This window comes from Epinephelus fuscoguttatus, linkage group LG16 (genome assembly GCF_011397635.1).
Source record: "Epinephelus fuscoguttatus linkage group LG16, E.fuscoguttatus.final_Chr_v1".
Classification (NCBI taxonomy): Eukaryota; Metazoa; Chordata; class Actinopteri; order Perciformes; family Serranidae; genus Epinephelus; species Epinephelus fuscoguttatus.
The window spans coordinates 19,840,095-19,857,263 of NC_064767.1; the positions used below are offsets into that span (position 1 = coordinate 19,840,095).

The 17,169-nt window shown below is 39.3% G+C and overlaps 1 long non-coding RNA gene across 2 annotated transcripts in view; it reads right to left on the minus strand.

Moving 5' to 3' along the window:
- LOC125903161 (uncharacterized) overlaps window positions 1–17,169 on the minus strand; it is a 97,848-nt gene that overhangs the window by 54,846 nt on the left and 25,833 nt on the right. For both annotated transcript variants that reach the window (XR_007451242.1, XR_007451243.1), the window contains exon 2: window positions 14,914–14,946. This is a non-coding gene — a long non-coding RNA (uncharacterized LOC125903161). The remainder of the gene's footprint in view (window positions 1–14,913; window positions 14,947–17,169) is intronic.

The window sequence follows — 17,169 nt, forward strand, 5'->3', positions numbered from 1 at the left end:
CGCTCAGCTGGAAAAAAGTCTTTAAAAGACTGGAAGAGAGGCCGAAAGACAGAAACAGAGAGAGGGAGAATAAAGGGTGCTGGGAGAGGAAGGAAGAAAAATGTGCCACATTACGTTCCTGTTACCAAACAGCACTCATGAGTCAATTTGCCAAATAATGCGAGCACAACTTGACTGAAGAGGCACATCAGGACTGTTAACGCTTGCGATTGTCAGTGACCAGCGGACGACAAATATATCTCATCTGACAAATAACAGAATTATCCTGAAGGGGTTTACAGTCAGTGGTGGTCTTTCATTTTTTGGCTGGGCCGTTGTGCTCCCTGCGAGTAGAAGTCATCTTGATTGAATCCAGGACATTAAGCCTGTAAATGTGTATATATACATGATGTTTTGATGCTTGGGACAATTCATCTTTCTTTCTTTGCACACAAAGAGCGCAGCAAACTTAACCTCTGACCTCTACAGCAATGTGTGTATACTGTATGTGTCCATACAAATAAACATAATTTGCACACATTAAATTCTTTGCACAAAAAAAAGCTCCTTCTATGATGTTTGTGTGTGGACACGTGCATTTGTGCCTTACTGCATGTTTGACTGTGCCTGTACAAGTCTTTGTTAAATTTATAGAAATTCTTATGTGTTCTGTGCACGGGTAACAACGTTTTTTGTGATGATATTCAGTGTTTTAACATAAGCTCTCTGTTGCTGTCCAGTGCTCCCTTGCCTGCCTTGCTGTCTACAGGTTTGGATTGGGAATAAATAAATAAACACAACATTGTGTTTATCATGACAAATGGAGGCAGAATCTTAGAAATAATCATCTGAACATGTAGCCTTCTACAATATTTTTACTGTATCTTGTGATCATGTACATAAAAGGCAGGACAATTTTTTTGTCTACCTAACTTAATGAAAAGGGGTTTAAAATGAACAAAATTAACAGTTTTATTAAACATTAATTGAATTTTTTATTCTACATATGACACATGAATATGGCAAAATACTAAATGATGAGATGAACATTTGCTAAGATAAGTTTCTTTTAGTTTGGACTACTTTTTCTGGTAATCACACTAGTGTTGTCATGACACTGAAATTTCTAACTTCAATACAATACCTTAAAAGTACTGGATTTCTGTACCATTTTAAATCCCACAGAGAAAACTGACATTGAGTGCATACATTTTTTGAAGATAAATATACCAAGGTCATAACATGACAATGACAGCTTTTCTTTTCTTGGTTAGTAGCACAGAACAGCAGAATGACTGTCCTAAACATTAACACTAAGAAAGCTAAAAAGGGCAGCTGGTACCGTTGTATCGATGGTGACAACATTCTTGCTCCCAACTCATCAAATACCAACGCTTGGCCAGTGGCCCTCACATCAAAATATGATGCTCCAGTCCTTCTTATGGGTCAGTTTTAAACACTCATGGATGACATGTAATAATTAACATTTGTTACATGCATTGTGTATTTTCAAAATAAACTTTTAACTTTGGTAAAAAAAAAAAAAAAACCTTCCTTTTTAGGTTTACTTCCTTAAGGAAGTAAAACCTAAAAAGGAAGTTTTACTAAAAATTAAGGTAACATTTTACGTGCATCTTTTTAAGTAGTTCCATTATTGAGGCATTACTGAGTCAATCCTATTAGTCTTTTATAATCTGACATATTCAATTAGTTTAGTATAACCAACATGATTTGCTTCAACCTCAAAAAACTTAAGTTGAACGAACTTAATATTTATCCAAAAGTTGCATTGATATTTAGTGGTCCAACAATTTAATTGAAGATATTGAAACTTATTAATTTTAATTCCATCCTACTTAAAAATGTTGATTTTTACTGACTTCTTAAAATAAGTTAAAACGTCTTTATTTTAAACATTATCCACTAACCCCATGAATCATTTTTTCGAGTGCAGGTTAAGAAAAAAAATCACGGTTTGCCTTACAATAAGAACATTGTTACTTACGTAATGTAACGTCACCTGACATACATGACTAGGGTAGTATGCTACACACACTACATTGTTATTAAAATAACTTGATCGACTTTTGACTTCACATGGGAACCAAACTAGGGGTCTCTTGTGTGAAACTTTCTTTGACGGATCCATACCTCCCCTCCAAACCTTCCCTATACGGATTTTCTCACTGTTTATACAACAGCAGTTGCTCGGAGCATCAAAAAATTCCGCCACCCAGTGCGTCTCATGTCGCCTCTAAAGCTTGCCTTGGTGCGTTGGTATTTGACGCCGAGGGCTGCTGACCAAGCGCCAGTATTTGACTAGTTCGGCATGAGACTGGGTTGATTCTGAGGAAAATTTGTGCTGAAACAGCTGAATTATCGATATATTAATATTTTTGATAACACTAGGCCTAAATCACGCTTGTTTCCTTTGTTTGTTGGTATGAACACCAAATCAGAACGTGCCACTGCCACCACTGCCAGAAAGCAGGCGCTATCCATTCTGGTCGATGTAGAACTGAGTACTGGATCCCCGTCGTCAGGGCTCATCAAACCCCAAGATTTATCCAGACAGGAAGGTACGTCTCTTTTGTGTGAGGCTCACATATTTGTCCCTCTTGTGTCCTTCATTGTTTAGGCACTCTGCTTTTTGTGTGCTATAAATATGAAAAACAAGAATTTGTTCTTTACTCCGGATGACGCCTCCTGATTGATGCCTTCTGTTCACACTGATCGTACATTATGGAACGCATTACAGCATATTGTGCATCTCAGTAAGGGTCATTTTCAGAAAGCCGTTTACTCTGCCGCTGCAGAAAATCTTAAATAAATTTAATTGTCTGCATCCACCATCAGAAATGACTTTATGCGTTTTGCTTCATAATTAAGAGCTTTCACATCCATAAACTTAAATCACTGTGCACAGCTGTTGAGGTGTAATTAAAGCATTAAATATGTGAACGATCAACTCCCACTAAACAAGATGACACCAACACCCCCGGCTCAGAACTTAGAGGTGAACCACAAGCTGGCTGGGCTTTTTCTAAAACTAAGACCTGCAGTGTTTCTGTCTTTCCTCTGTTTTCCAACTCTCAGATGTCAGTCCCATAAATCTGACTGGTTGGCCACCGCATTAGTAGCTGAACTGATGCTAACACCATTAGCTGATGATTTAATGACACTGTAGATGAGGACAGTCATCCTCTTTCTATCATTCTCTCTTTTTTTCATCCCCGCCTGCTGGCTGAGGATACAGGGAGTCTGTGTGTTTTTGAGGATGAGGGTGGTGGCGCTCGTATCTCATCCACCTCCATTACACCAAGGTCACTCCGTTGCTTTTCTTAATGTGATCAGGGAAAGTGTCACTTTTGCAGTTCTGTGGCAGTAAATAAGAACTGGCTCTAATTTGAATGTAGTGTACCAGAGGCCCTTTATGGGTTGTTAATTTAGTGTTTAAATACATTTAACAGTTGAGAGAGAGTACTGATTAGGCCGGCTCTCCAAGTGAAGGCTATTTTTCTCTCCACTATTTCCACTGACTTGCTGTAGATTATTATTGTTATGATGTGACAGATGAACGGCAAGCTTATTTTGAATTAAGAGGAACTTCAAAGGCAAAGAGACTGATGAAATCTGTCATTTTCTTAAATCATTTCTCCTTTATTTCTCCTTCAAATTCCTCATGTATGTTTTTTCTGTTAAAAGTAAAAAGACTTGTAGTGAAAACTACAAGTTACGTTTTATTAAAAACACATATAAACACATTAAAGTCGACTAATACACGTGATGTACCGACTCCATTTCCTAGAAATTAAAGCTCCGGCGTACAGGATTTGGGGGAATATAGTGGCAGGAACTGTATATGATTTTTATATGTTTTCATTAGTTTTATAACATAGACTGTAAATAAAAATTGGACGACATAACAACTCCCTAAAAGAGAAGCCAAAACATTTCAATTGCCCCCTGGTGGCTGGCTGCAGTAAAGGTCATAAGCCCCACCCCTTCTATGTTAGCAGATGGGTCACGGGACAAAATAAAAACTCAAAGTAGATGTGAAATAAATTTTTCCCAAAGGTGGTGTCTGTCACTTTTTCTGTCATGTGCGTTCAAATGTTCATTTCTCTGATAAGTTTGATTTTAATTGGTTATTTGATGCCATAAATCTGAGGTTTTAAAAGAAATCTGAGGTGTGCTTGCCATTGGTAGGATGGGTGTATGGGCATGAACTCCATACGCAGACTTCACTACAGCGTCTGGCTCCAAATGACGTCAACAGTGCAAGATGGTAGCAGCCATATCCAGAAAATTCTGGCTCCATATTTATACAGTAGAAAGAAGCTGAGACACGTCGTTCATCTACCTACACTTCACCCATATTCTTCAGCTCACTGTCTTTGATCAAATACACTAAATTTGTTGTCTGTTCCTCACACTAGTCTTAAGACCCGTGTTGATTGAGCTTTTAAGGCAGTAGCACCTAAAGTTTGGAATGTTCTGCCTGCTCTCTTATGGTTTGTTGACTCTGTGGTTTCTTTTAAAAGCCAGCGAAAGATGCACCTTGTATGTAACTTGTATGTACTAGATCGGTACTTCATTCATTTTTACTGTGCAAATAGTTTTGCTGTTTGTGCACTTTTAATGAAGTCACTTTGTCTTCTGTGTTTCCTGTCTTTTTGTATATTGCCCTTCTGAAGCACTTTGTGACCTATGTCTGCGAAAAGCACTATATAAATATATTTTAGTTACTTACTTAGTATACAGTCAATGACCTGAAAATAGAATCTTTGTGTTCTTCACCTTAGAATGAGCTGGTCATATCTACATGCAGAGCTGGTCCTCTGCCATGGAGTCCACCATGTTTTTCTACAGTTGCAAATCAAACACTGGCACTAGATAGGTCGATTTGAGTTTTCGCATCAGCCACCATTGTTTTCCTAGATGCAATCTGCAACCTCAACACCAGATACCATTAAAAAACCTACACACTGGACCTTTAAATTTACACATTACTAATATGCAAGAGCAAATGCATTTCCACCTGAATTGCTTTTTATTGAACGCATCATCCAAGATGCAAAATGTTCATACACAATATATCTGACATTTGCTTTTCCCGCAATATCTGCTTGAAGCAACTAAAGCATGATTTGTGTTTTTCAGGATTCTATTTAGGCATATAATTTTCTTAAACACCATCTCTGGTTAGAAACTGGGTACCATGACATAATACATGATGCCACATTTAAAGGTCCAGTGTGTTGGATTTAGTGTCGTTTAGCAGTGAGGCTGCAGATTGCATGTTGGTAAACTAGGGTGTCCGACATGAAAACACAAAAATACAAAACGCAGAAACACAAATGGCCCTTTCTAGAGACAGTATTTAGTTTGTCCATTCTGGGCTACTGCACAAAAAACATGGCAGACTGGTGAAGACGACTTATTCCATATGTAGGTATAAACAGCTCATTCTGAGGTAATGAAAACACAATGATTCTTGTAATAAACTTATTTCTGCCAATAGGTCACCCTAAATCCCACACACTGGACCTTTATCACTGGTGAATCAAACATGTACATTAAACTGAATCTGGTACATGGCTTCATTTGCTGAGCTAAGCCAACTGCATGTTGCTCACTTTGAGCCCAGCAGCTACACCTGATGAAGTCCTTGAGATTTCATTGTCTTTTATTATTTTCCTCTAACTCACCACTTTCGCCCACTTCCTCCACCAGCTGAGAGCACACAGTGGCCGTGAAAGCCAATAAGGCCCAACCAGCCACCTCCACACTACAGATTTCTCCTGACACCGAATGCCAGTTATGAAATTGGGGGATAAGTTAATGTGTCACAGTAGCATTGATTTTTCATTTGCTTCTCACTGCCCTCAGTCCCAGAGCCAGCCTGGGCCTTTCCTTCATGCTTCAGGATGGATTACTGTGGCCCCTGTTGAAACAGAGCATCGTGGGGTGACAAGGGAGCCGATGCGGGTGTTCATGAGAGGTGCCACACCTGATTACAGGTGACACCATACCAGTGTCATCCACTGTGCCAGGAGAGCTCAAATATCAAAATCAACTCAGTTCAGTTTTAATCTAATGTGTCTGAGTACTCCTGTGAATATTTTAAACCATTCCTCAATACTTCATGTGCAAATTATAGATATACCTATGTGCATATTTTTTAAACTCAAAATACAATTTAATATTTTGTCTGATCTATAAATTGTGAGGAATTTGAAATCAGTTCTGATGATGTATAGAACAATAAGGAGGCGTCTACAGCGGGGATGAAATGAGTGGTACAAGAAATCTGCGGCTGGTCCCTATGAAAGGAAAAATACGCTCACGTAACAACAACACGGTGCTCAATGAGCTATGTCCTCAGTTCCATATGAGATTGGTTAATACAAAAGCTTGCTGGTGAAAAACATTGTCCTGCTCCCAGTGACAAAGACAAAGTGCCTGTGTTTGGCGTACGCGAGTCAAAGGGACAGGTGACGACAGGGAGGGAGACCAGGGAGGGAATTTGAATTTCACATCTAGGAGGAGGCAGCATGTCATTAAAAACCCTAATTTCAGTGTCAGGTAGACTTACAGGTGATCCATCATCTTGTCAGAAGAATTTTATTTTATTTTCAAAGGAGTTCAAAGCAGGCTTTCCAGACTTTTTACTTCAGTTCCAATTAGATTTAAACACAATTAACAGAAAAGTCTAGTCCCACGTGTATGGTCGAGAGATACCTGCCCGCTCAAGCAGATCTGAGGGAGAGCGATTTATAATGCAACTGCATACATTCTGCATAAATGATAAAGGAACTGAACTCCTTCTACTGTATGCATTATCCTCCAGCACAATGCAACTATATCATAATTAATAGATAATAACTTTTAAGTTAATCTTCCAGTGTTGCACACACAGCAGCTGCACTGCCCTTCATATACCAGCAGCAAACTGCATATCAGCACCCATGAATGCCATTTATTGGTACATTTCTAAATGTTAACGCCTGTCAACTCCAATCTCTCCAAAGGAGGCGCTCGGGAAATAAAATGCATCGGAGGGGACCTGAGAGGAGGACACACGTTAACCTAGATAGGCTGTGACAAAACACCATTACCTTTTCCTGTTCACACAGCGACGTACAGGACAGCTAGTAGTCCCCTGTCCCTGGGAGGAATCCATCTAAATGAGAGACACACACATATGCTCTCACACTGTGGGGGGACTGTCTTTGAACAAGGAGTGCGAAGTTAATAGTTTTCTGGATCTATAATGAACAGGTGTGACTCTAAATCTGTTAAAAAACATCAACTGGTATGTTTAACTGCCTTATATCATTTTTATAGTAAAGATGCTATTCTTTTGTTTTGTTTTTTTTGTCTAATGTTTGATACTTTGCAGGCAACGATGAAAGGAGTATTCAAATTAAGTTTGCAGTATCAATACTACAATGTAGGAACAATCCATTACAAATAAACCCTGCATTTAAAATATTACCCAAACATTAAAGTGTAAATAGTATTATTAAAGGTGCACTATGAAGGGAAGTGAAGCCAATGTTTAAACGTTGGCTATTGATCACAAAATTTACTTAAAGTATGAAAAGTCAAAATGCACATATGCCATATTAAAATGGTTCATGTGAGATTTAAATTATTTCATGGGATCACTGATATAGGTGGATTCATGAATCTGCAGCATTTTTATGTTGTAGACGGTTAAGTTAAGGAGCTAATTTATATATAACATACTGTTGGGTAGTTAAGAAGTATTTTAGATAATTTGCTCAAGTAAAGTAGGAATTCAGCACCATAAAAATACCCTATTACATGTAAAAATCCTGCATCCAAAGTCTACTTGTACAACAGTACAGACCTATAAGTAACAAAATCTAAAGTCCTTATGCAGAATGTCTCCTGTGAGTGTTTTACTATGTCATTAGATCATTATATTGGTGTATTAACATATAAGAGGAGCTTTAATGTTGTAGTTGGTTGAAGTGAAGTTCATTTTAATGGCTTTAAAAGCTGCTGGATAGTTTAATCTTTAAAAATGTGTCATACGTTATAACATGATCAGTCTTATATGTGAAATCTAAAAAATAAAATAGTGGATTAAAAACTACAATGCTGTCCTCTGAGTAAAAGTATACGTAGCATGAATAGGGAATGCTTACACAAAGTAAAAAGTACCTCAAAATTGTTTGTAAGTACAGTACTTCTATTTGTTACATAGTTACTTCCCACCATTGAGTTTAAACTGTAATGATGTATTGTGTTTTTCGAGTTATAAAAAGTGAGTATAGCTGTAAAAGCAAGTGAAATGTGGGAAGAGAAGAAAATACTGAGTAGAGAAGATGTAGCTGTTAAATATAAAGTGAAATATCTCAAAGCTGTAATTACAGTACTTGTTACATTCCACCTCTGTATGTAAAATATGAATGAGAGCCAACTCTGAATGCTTTTTTTGATTTAAAAAAATGCATACTTGTAAAAGACAGAAATCCTTCACAGTGTGCAGACACTGAATAGTGACGGGCCTCGGATGGATGTGACACCAGCAGTCCAACCACAGTGTGCTCCTGCTGGTGTCGTAACATGGATATATAACCACTGTCGTCCTTACACCAGACTGCCTAAATGGACAAAAATGCCAGGGCAGCAGAAAAAAAAATGGCGAACAAACCCAGGGCTTCATTAGCAGAACCTTCCCGGCATGCTTTGCGATGACAAATGATTGACTTGGAACAATATCTAAGGCGATCAGGATAAAGTACCAGCCATTTCAAGGCTCAGCAAAATTCAAATTCTAATTAGACCTTGCACCACATTCCAAATAAAAATGGGTCCCTAGGTGGTTTACCCTATCAGGTGTCTCTCCCAGACCACTGAAACAAAACGAATAAAGAAAATGATTAAAGCGATAACAAAGGCATAAAATTCAAATTATAGCAGCATCACATCTGGGATCTGTATGTCACCGCACTACCATTTCTGCTCTCCCTCTCTTTTTCCCTGACTCTCACTAACCCGTTCACACATTCACACAGCATTCCTTTCTTTCTGCATGAGGGCAATCAAAGACCAGAAAAAGACAGAGAGCAGGAGAGAGAAAGGGAGAGAGGGAGTGAAAAAGCAGGGAAATTAAAAGGTAGAGAGCGAGAACGCAAATAGGCTCTCAGCTTTAAGGTTATTAATGACTCCTCAAAAATGTGCGACTTTTCCAATCTCTCTGAGAAGCGCTTGAAGGAGCCTGCAGATGAAGCTGACCTTCACAATGTTCTTTGGTCTTTAGTTAAGAAATTCACTCACCATTATGGCATCATTAGGGAAACAAGGATAAAATTACTCCATGGTTAATGACCTATAAGATCCCCACCAAAATTTGTTTCAGATCTAATAAAACTGAGCTTAACACACTCGAATGAATTATGAGGACTGCTACGCGGGGTATTAAAATGTGGGGAAATAGATTTTCTGAAGCTAGGAGGACTGGACTTTTCAAATCAGATAGTAGAATGGAATTTTCTGGGCAATAAATTCTACCATGTCTCAATTTCATTTTTTTTTTTTTTTTACCTCACAGAATTTCTCAGGCAATGATGGAATCTGTGAGTGGGATGGCCTCTAAAAATTCATTGCCAATTGCCGTCTCCTCCTCTATCCCCTTAAGGTAGATAGATTGATGGATGAATGGCTAAATGGGCAAATAAGTGGAGAAAAGTATATCCGAACGAAAACTCAATGTATGATGGAAATAAATGATTAGATACACGTATAGAGACTTAAAAAATCCCAGAAGGCACAGCAAAGAAGGCGTGAGAAGTTAAAGGAAAAAAGTGCCTTCAAGAAGTGTATCAAAATCTGCACTGATGCTGATTATTTTATGTGTTTACATTTTCTCTAGCTTGCTTGCCGCTAAATTTAGCACATGCCAGGCTGGTCATTAGCATAATGCAGGGGCAGCTGAGAGGACACAAAAAAACTCAATAAAGAGGAAAATATAAAGCTGCAGGCGACTGTGCCTCCGCAGCATGCAGCACATGCACATACATCAAAGTGCGCACACTAATACACCTATAGAACTTTGCATGTAACATGTGGAGAATCACAAGGAGAGAAAAAAAGCTATTTTAAAAGCAGCATTGGTTTAGCATGGTTTGGTTGCAGCCCCTGAGAAGGGGTTTGTGAGCTAATGGCATTTGCTCTCTTTAAACTTTAATCTTTCCTATTAATTCCCTGCAACTGGAGAATGTGCGAGAGTTAATGTTCCATGAACGTGTTTCTCACTCTGCAATCTCTTCAAGCTAATTACCTTCAGGTGCTAAATGGGGGGAAATTGCAATCCATTTGGAAGGGAGAAATTTCACCTCCCCTTTGCCTATGTAACACTGTGGGTGCCGTTAAAAAGAAAGAAAATCAAACATAAGAAGCCAGGTCTAGAGTACATTTAATCAAAAAAATGGACACTCTGCGCAGAGCCCTGATTGGCTCTCCCATTCCAAGGTAGCTTTGGGAGAGTAAATTGCTTCCTGTAGTTTCCCGCCTCGCTGCTTATTTTGCAGGTCACTTGGAGGTCAGCAGGTGCAGCAGTGGACAAAACGCTGAACAGATGTTTGATTGACGTGGATCGCGCAGATTGGCAATCAAAGTTTTCTGATGAGGAAGGAGAGGCTCACTGAGCGGCCATTTCGAAGGGTGAACACCAAGGAGATACGGAAGAAGTCGAAATACAAATTAAAAGCAGATTAAGTCAACGTGACAGATTCACGGTTGCTTGTACGGAACATTAAATCTCGGGGAGTGACACGGTATTCGTCAATGACAGAATCAAGTTGCAAGTGTACAAATGGTTCCCGAGTCAATCACTAATCAGTAACGCAGGATGAACAGGCTCATTGCGGACAAATAGCTTTGATAAGTTTTTACCTTTTAAGGGCTAGCCTGTGGAGGAGGGTTATGTGAAGAGGAAGTGGAGGGAGATAGGGTCGGGGCGAGTGAACAGTGGGGGTTCTTCACTCTCCTCAGAGGAGTCTGGAGCGTGGAGGGTCACTTTGTCCCCTGTTTGATCTTTGTCTTCAGATGACATGGCAGGAAATTAAAGATGAAAGGAGGTTCTGACTACTGTCTAATAAACACAGAGACAGAATGCCCTCATTTGCCGCCACATATCCGGTCTAAATATGTCGGATCCGTGGGTGATCCGCACACAGACCTGGATTAGCAAAGCCCTTTTGTACACAGTGTCCTGAAAAGAGGAGGCTACTGTGTCAACTTTAAGAATGTGCTCATAACAGTACAACTTTATTTGTTTTTGAATCCATTAAAAGTTACAAATTAAAAGCTGTGTATGTGAACATTTATTGTTTTTCTAACTCATTGCCAATGCCTTTTCATAATAATGCACAGTAAATGGTCTTTTTCATAGTCATTAGACACAGTGGCTGTGTTTAATTCATCACTGAATGTATTTTATGAGCGTACTTAAGAGATAAAATGATTTGAATAAAAAAAGTCTAATATATCTAACTGATTCCAATACTTAAAAACAAAAGGGAGGTGGTGTCATGATGTACAATGAAAAAAAACACATTTTTCTCGGCTGTATTTCTTGTGTGTAATAATAAATGAATTAGTAGTGGGGAGTACTACAAACAGTCCATATCTTACACAAGCACTCGTAGTGACGGCCCTAAGCTCCCACTGTGTTGAGGAATCTCCTACCAGCAGCACTCCCACCCATTTATCTCAGTGGCTGAGAGCAGAAAAAAGAGCACAAGCTGGGAGGCTGAGGAAACATCAAAAGAAGAGCATCCCACATAACTGTAGCTCTGTTTTTCTAGCGCCGTACGAAAAACACCTCCACGCTGGTAACTAAAACCCAAGAAGCAAGATAGCTTACTCGATTGCACTCTGTGTGGCCTTTTGCTCCATCATTTCATGCAGATTGCTTGAAGGCATAAGTAAACCTCTGAACGGCCGCTGATGTTTTCTTGTGTTTTTTATTTTTTCTGAACCCTGTCTTCAATTTTTTTTTCTCTATCTCCCTAAAATGCCAAAGCTATTTGGTTAAATCATTAGAGGTGTTATGGTCGTAGAATGGCTCAGGCGAGCAGCATCCCTGTGTAGTACTGAAAGGTTATTTTCTTCATGAACACTTGAGGGTCCACTGATCCCTTGTAAGTGTCTGTTGGAAAATGCATTGACATTTTACGTGAATGGAAAAACCCTCCTCAATAGACTCTCTTTCATTGCTCTTCAGGTTTCAGGTCATTATACCCGCAATAGGGGACCACTCAACCTAGTTTGGTATTACCTCTGAGAAAACCCTTATGCTACTTCACTTACTCCATTCACAAATTTGGATTGGAAGTGAGAGATATAAACCTTTGACCTGGAGAAAGATTTGGAACATGTGAAGGTGTTTGTCCAGTGCAGGCATCACTGATTGTTTTTCACAGCTTGAGCTTATGAAACATAATGTCTGCCCATGCATTACTGTAATTTTTAGGTCACATAAATGAATCAATTGGAACACATTTTGCAAGTGAGAAGTTATGTGTAAACTCCGATAATAGATTTGTTGAAGTTCTGCCAACATTCATATTAAATATTAAAAAGCATAAAAAGCTTTTTTGTTTACAGTCCAAATTATCACAGGTGAGTTGCTGCGGCTTCAGAACAAACAATGAAACAAACGTGGGTTTAGAGGTCCTCTGCCAGAAAATTTTGAGTATCAAACACTTTCTTGTGAATTATTATGCACCAATTTAGGCCTTTCTGCCTTAATTTGTGAGGCAAAGGCCTTGAATTTTGTCAGAGTAAAGGTCCTCTGCTACGCTCATGTTTTTCATGGGGGAGACAAATGCACAAGTTCTAAATATTGAAGGGGATGTAGCCCCTACATCCCCCTGAAATATACATCTATGTATTGAAGGTTGCTTTAAGCAGAATCTGAGTGTGTTTGTACTCACAAATAATGTATGTATGTTGATGTATTTATTTCATCCAGTAGTCCTAATTGCACTATTACTTTATTCAAATCTGCGCCTTGTGTACTACATGGTTGTCTACTGTGTGTCTTGTTTGCATATGATGGTTGTATCTGCTATGCAGCTATGTCGCACTATGTGCCCAAAACAAATTTCCCGCTTGGGACAATAAAGTTGATCTTATTTCATCTTATAAATGAAGGGTATACATATAAATATATCTCAGTATAAATGGTGGAAGGACAAGGCCACAGTCGGTGGTGGAAGAAATACTCAGATCCTTTAATTATGTAAAAAAAGCAATAGTGTGATGTAAAGAGTGTAAAAATACTAATTTAAATCTTACTCAAAAGCAAAAGCACAGAAGAATTGGTAAAAAAGTGTAATAAACGCATCAAAAAAGTAGTTATTATGCACTATAGTGCTATACTGCAGTATTATATTATTGCATTATTAATAATGATGACTTGACATGTAACCAGCGTATTAATGATACAGCTAGTTAGACCTTATTTTAACTATTTTAGATACAGTAATGTTTTAATCTACAACAATGCATCATTTTGTGTAATGCCATGATATGTTTTGTATGTAAAGATAAATGAAGGGGAGTAAAAACTAGAATATTTCTGTCTCAAGGTAACATAGACTGGCAACAAGTAAAATGCAAGTACCTCAAAATTGTACCCAAGTACCTAACAACTTTATCCTGAAAAACGTAATGCAGTCCAACACAATGCCATGCAACAAAAGCTACCTTTCAGATTTTTATAATGTCATTTTTTAAAGTCTGTTTTGAATATATGTTGTCTGTCAGGCTATCAATTGTGTCATTTTTGTGTCTGGTTGCAGCATGTCCCTGACATTTTTGGAGAAAATCACCTCCACAATGGGATTTTTTACTCCAAGGTTATTGCATTACAGCATGTTTTACAGGTGTTGTTGTGTCAATCCCATGTACATAAATGTAGCAGAGGCTAAAAAGAAAAAAAAGGCAGTTAAGTTAAGGCACAGTTTCTCTAATCATGCAGGATTCAGATGTAGTCGTGGGCACCAATCTCCATAGACCAAGTCCATTCAATGCAAATGCAGCACCTGCCATGAGTTGTAAAAGCTTTTGCAATTTCAGTGAAAACAGGGTTCACATCATTTGGAAAGGTAGACTTGCCATTTCACGCACCAGTATCCCAGCAATCCGTAAAGACCAGGAGACATTCCTCGACAGGATTAGAATTTTACGATCACCAGGAAAACGACTTTACCCCCAAAAAGTCATCCTCTCCCTATCTGCGTTTCTCACTTAGTCCCCCAAATTTTGATCTTAACTGCCTATAAGGTCATGTGTTTTTTTTCTGTGGATCCTATAGCATAAATTATGAGCATTACATTGATTATTTTTCAGTGTCTTAAGGGATCAATCATATCAATAAACATACAAAATATCTTACAGGAAATCCCGAATCAATAGCTGCCAATTAAATACAATAAACTATAATTTATCCCACCAGCACTGAAGAGAATACTGAGATGGTCAGAGACTATATGGATAGTAGTTGGCCAGCCTTCCTAGTCCAGTCAGGCTGAGTCGGTTCTCACTGATAACGTAGGTAATGGTGTTTCTGGAAGAGTGAGGCCAGATGAAATACACCACACGGACAGATACCACAGGCATACTGGCCCCTTCTGTTGGAAAATTTCATTTTTTCCGGCAGGAAGCCATGAATGCTGAGGCTGAATCCAAATCCGGTTTTCCGCACTTTATCAGCGTGTGGCCCACCAAGTGGTGAGATGGCGGGGGAAGCGGAGGGCTGAGGGTGGGGGGGTGATCCACTCAGCCGAGACCCTCCACTTTAATCCAATTTACAGCCTCCCCCAGCAAAAGATAATTACAACCCTTAAACCAGCTAGGAGAGGGGTAGAAAGAAAAGGCCTCACTCACCCAAACTGTGCCTCTGGCCCCTGAAGTCTCCACCTAGAGAAAGAGGAGAGGGGGGAGGCTCTGTTAGCAGGACTCAAGCAAAGGCATTGTGACAAACTAAGAGTGTGTGTAGCTAATGAGGCAAAGTGATTTTTTTTCCAGCAAATGGATGCCCGCTGGGCAGCGGTAGAATGCACCCCAGGACTTCTTTGCTCGCTGATGTTCACCACAGATGTAGGGGAGGTGTATTTTAAGTTGGTATTTCAATAAGTGCGTATCAACTGCATGAATCAATGTACTTCAATAACGTATATTAATAGTAAACAGTAATCATAAAGCTCTCTGATGTTGCAGCCCTATATTAGATAATCCAAGTGCTTTTAATAAATGGTTTGTCAGGATGTTAACACCATACTTGAGTCAACAATTTACAGTTATTCTTTTTGTATAGGGTTATGGTGTTGACAATAAATATATTAGCTTATATAGAAAATAGCTTACAGATGCTCTGAAATTAAATCCTTAATTTTCACTTTTTTTTTCCACAGTCTGCATCTTTGTCAGAGGTCTTTGAAGTGTGAGCGAAGGAATGGGGTTAACTTTTGCGAAAAGAATGTGAAGAAATAATAATGAAGGGGCTCACAGGGGAGCGGAAACGCTGGCCAGTCCTAATTAATAGAAGGAGAGACACTCCCAAAGTCTCCCATTCACAAGCTCACAATGGAGTTCTCCACCAAGCAGAACCTGGAATGGAATATGGGAGGAGTGAATGGAGACAGGGTGGAAAAAAAAAAAAAGAGAGGGAGACTCAAGCCCTCATTCTCTTTGCACCCGTCTCTCTTATTGTATTTCTGTTTTATAGCATTAGACCCAGGCCTATGGTCCTATAGTCCACGTTCCATTCAGTGAGACTGTGTTCAGAGAATCCCACTGGTCAGTTTTGTAAATATGGGTCCTGGCAGTGTGTATGAAAGGATGGCACATTTCCAGAACTTATCCAATGTAGGCCTCTCCTCCTGCTTCTTTCAAATATTGTTCCATCCCCTCCTCACCCCTTTCACTCTCTCCCTCACACCACCTCTCCCCTCTGTCTTTCAGGTGCATTAACAGTGGCTGGAGTCAAGAGCGTTGGTAGCCTATCCGGGGGCAGTGGCGATGGCAGGGGCTTATTTTGCCACAAGTCAAGTCAAGAGGGGAGGGGTTTGTGAGGGGCAACAGGAGAAGTGTGGACCCACCTGCCACTGATTATCCTCCCAGTTAGAGGGTTTAGTCTTGACCTCTGAACTTCAGAGCTGCCCCACACCACTAATCTGTTAATTAACCGAGAAATACCCTGGAAAAACTTTGAACAGCCATTGTGTGTGCGTGTGCATGTGTGCACGTAAGTGTGTAAAGGGAAGAGACAACAAGAGCAACAGAGAGAGGGAGAGAGGGAGAGAGTAGTGTATAGAGGGAACACGCTGTTGCATGTGGTTACTCTGTGTATAGCTGGCACATTCTCCTGCTTGCTGCTGTGTTGCTGGATAAGTAGGACACTTCAGCCATAGTTTTACTTGGTCAGCACTCGTCTTTGTTGCCAGCATATCCAGCCTGCTGATAGAGGGGGCCGCCATCTCTTCAGCTTGATGACAAACTTTTGACCTCAAATGAACTGATGACCCAAAATTACAGACCGTTTTATCCTTTATTTTTGTCATGAATTGCAAAACTGCAAAATTCATCGTTGGTCTGTCTCCCCTAGGACATTGTATAAAGGCATATCCTGAGCTGACGCCACTATCGAGAGCACATTGTTTCAAAAAATTAAATTGTTTTCTGATCTATCACTAGAGAGTGGATACCCGACCCCAGCCTAACATGACCTGATGACACCTGACAGAACCCACCAGGCCTGGTTTGAACAAATGATGTTTGGGTTCAGGTCAGGTTCGGACATTGCTTTAAATTCTTTTTAGTGAGAACATAGTGTAAAAAAAAAATTCATTATGGACCTACTGTCAACGCTTCACTTTAAATTAACTGTATCAGGCTTGGGTCGGTTGGGACATAAAAAACAGAATTACTGTTGGGTTCGGGTCCAAACCCACTCATCCGAATAAATATTGATATAGTTTGTTTCTGATATTTTACATTTGTACATTTCATATGTAGTGGAACTGTTGAAACTTTGCGTTTCAATTTTCAATTTTATGTCATGACATTGCTTTGGTTAATGTGTGGTTAGGTTTGGTCACAAAAACCACATCTTTTTGTTTTTTTTGGCTTAAAATACCCAGT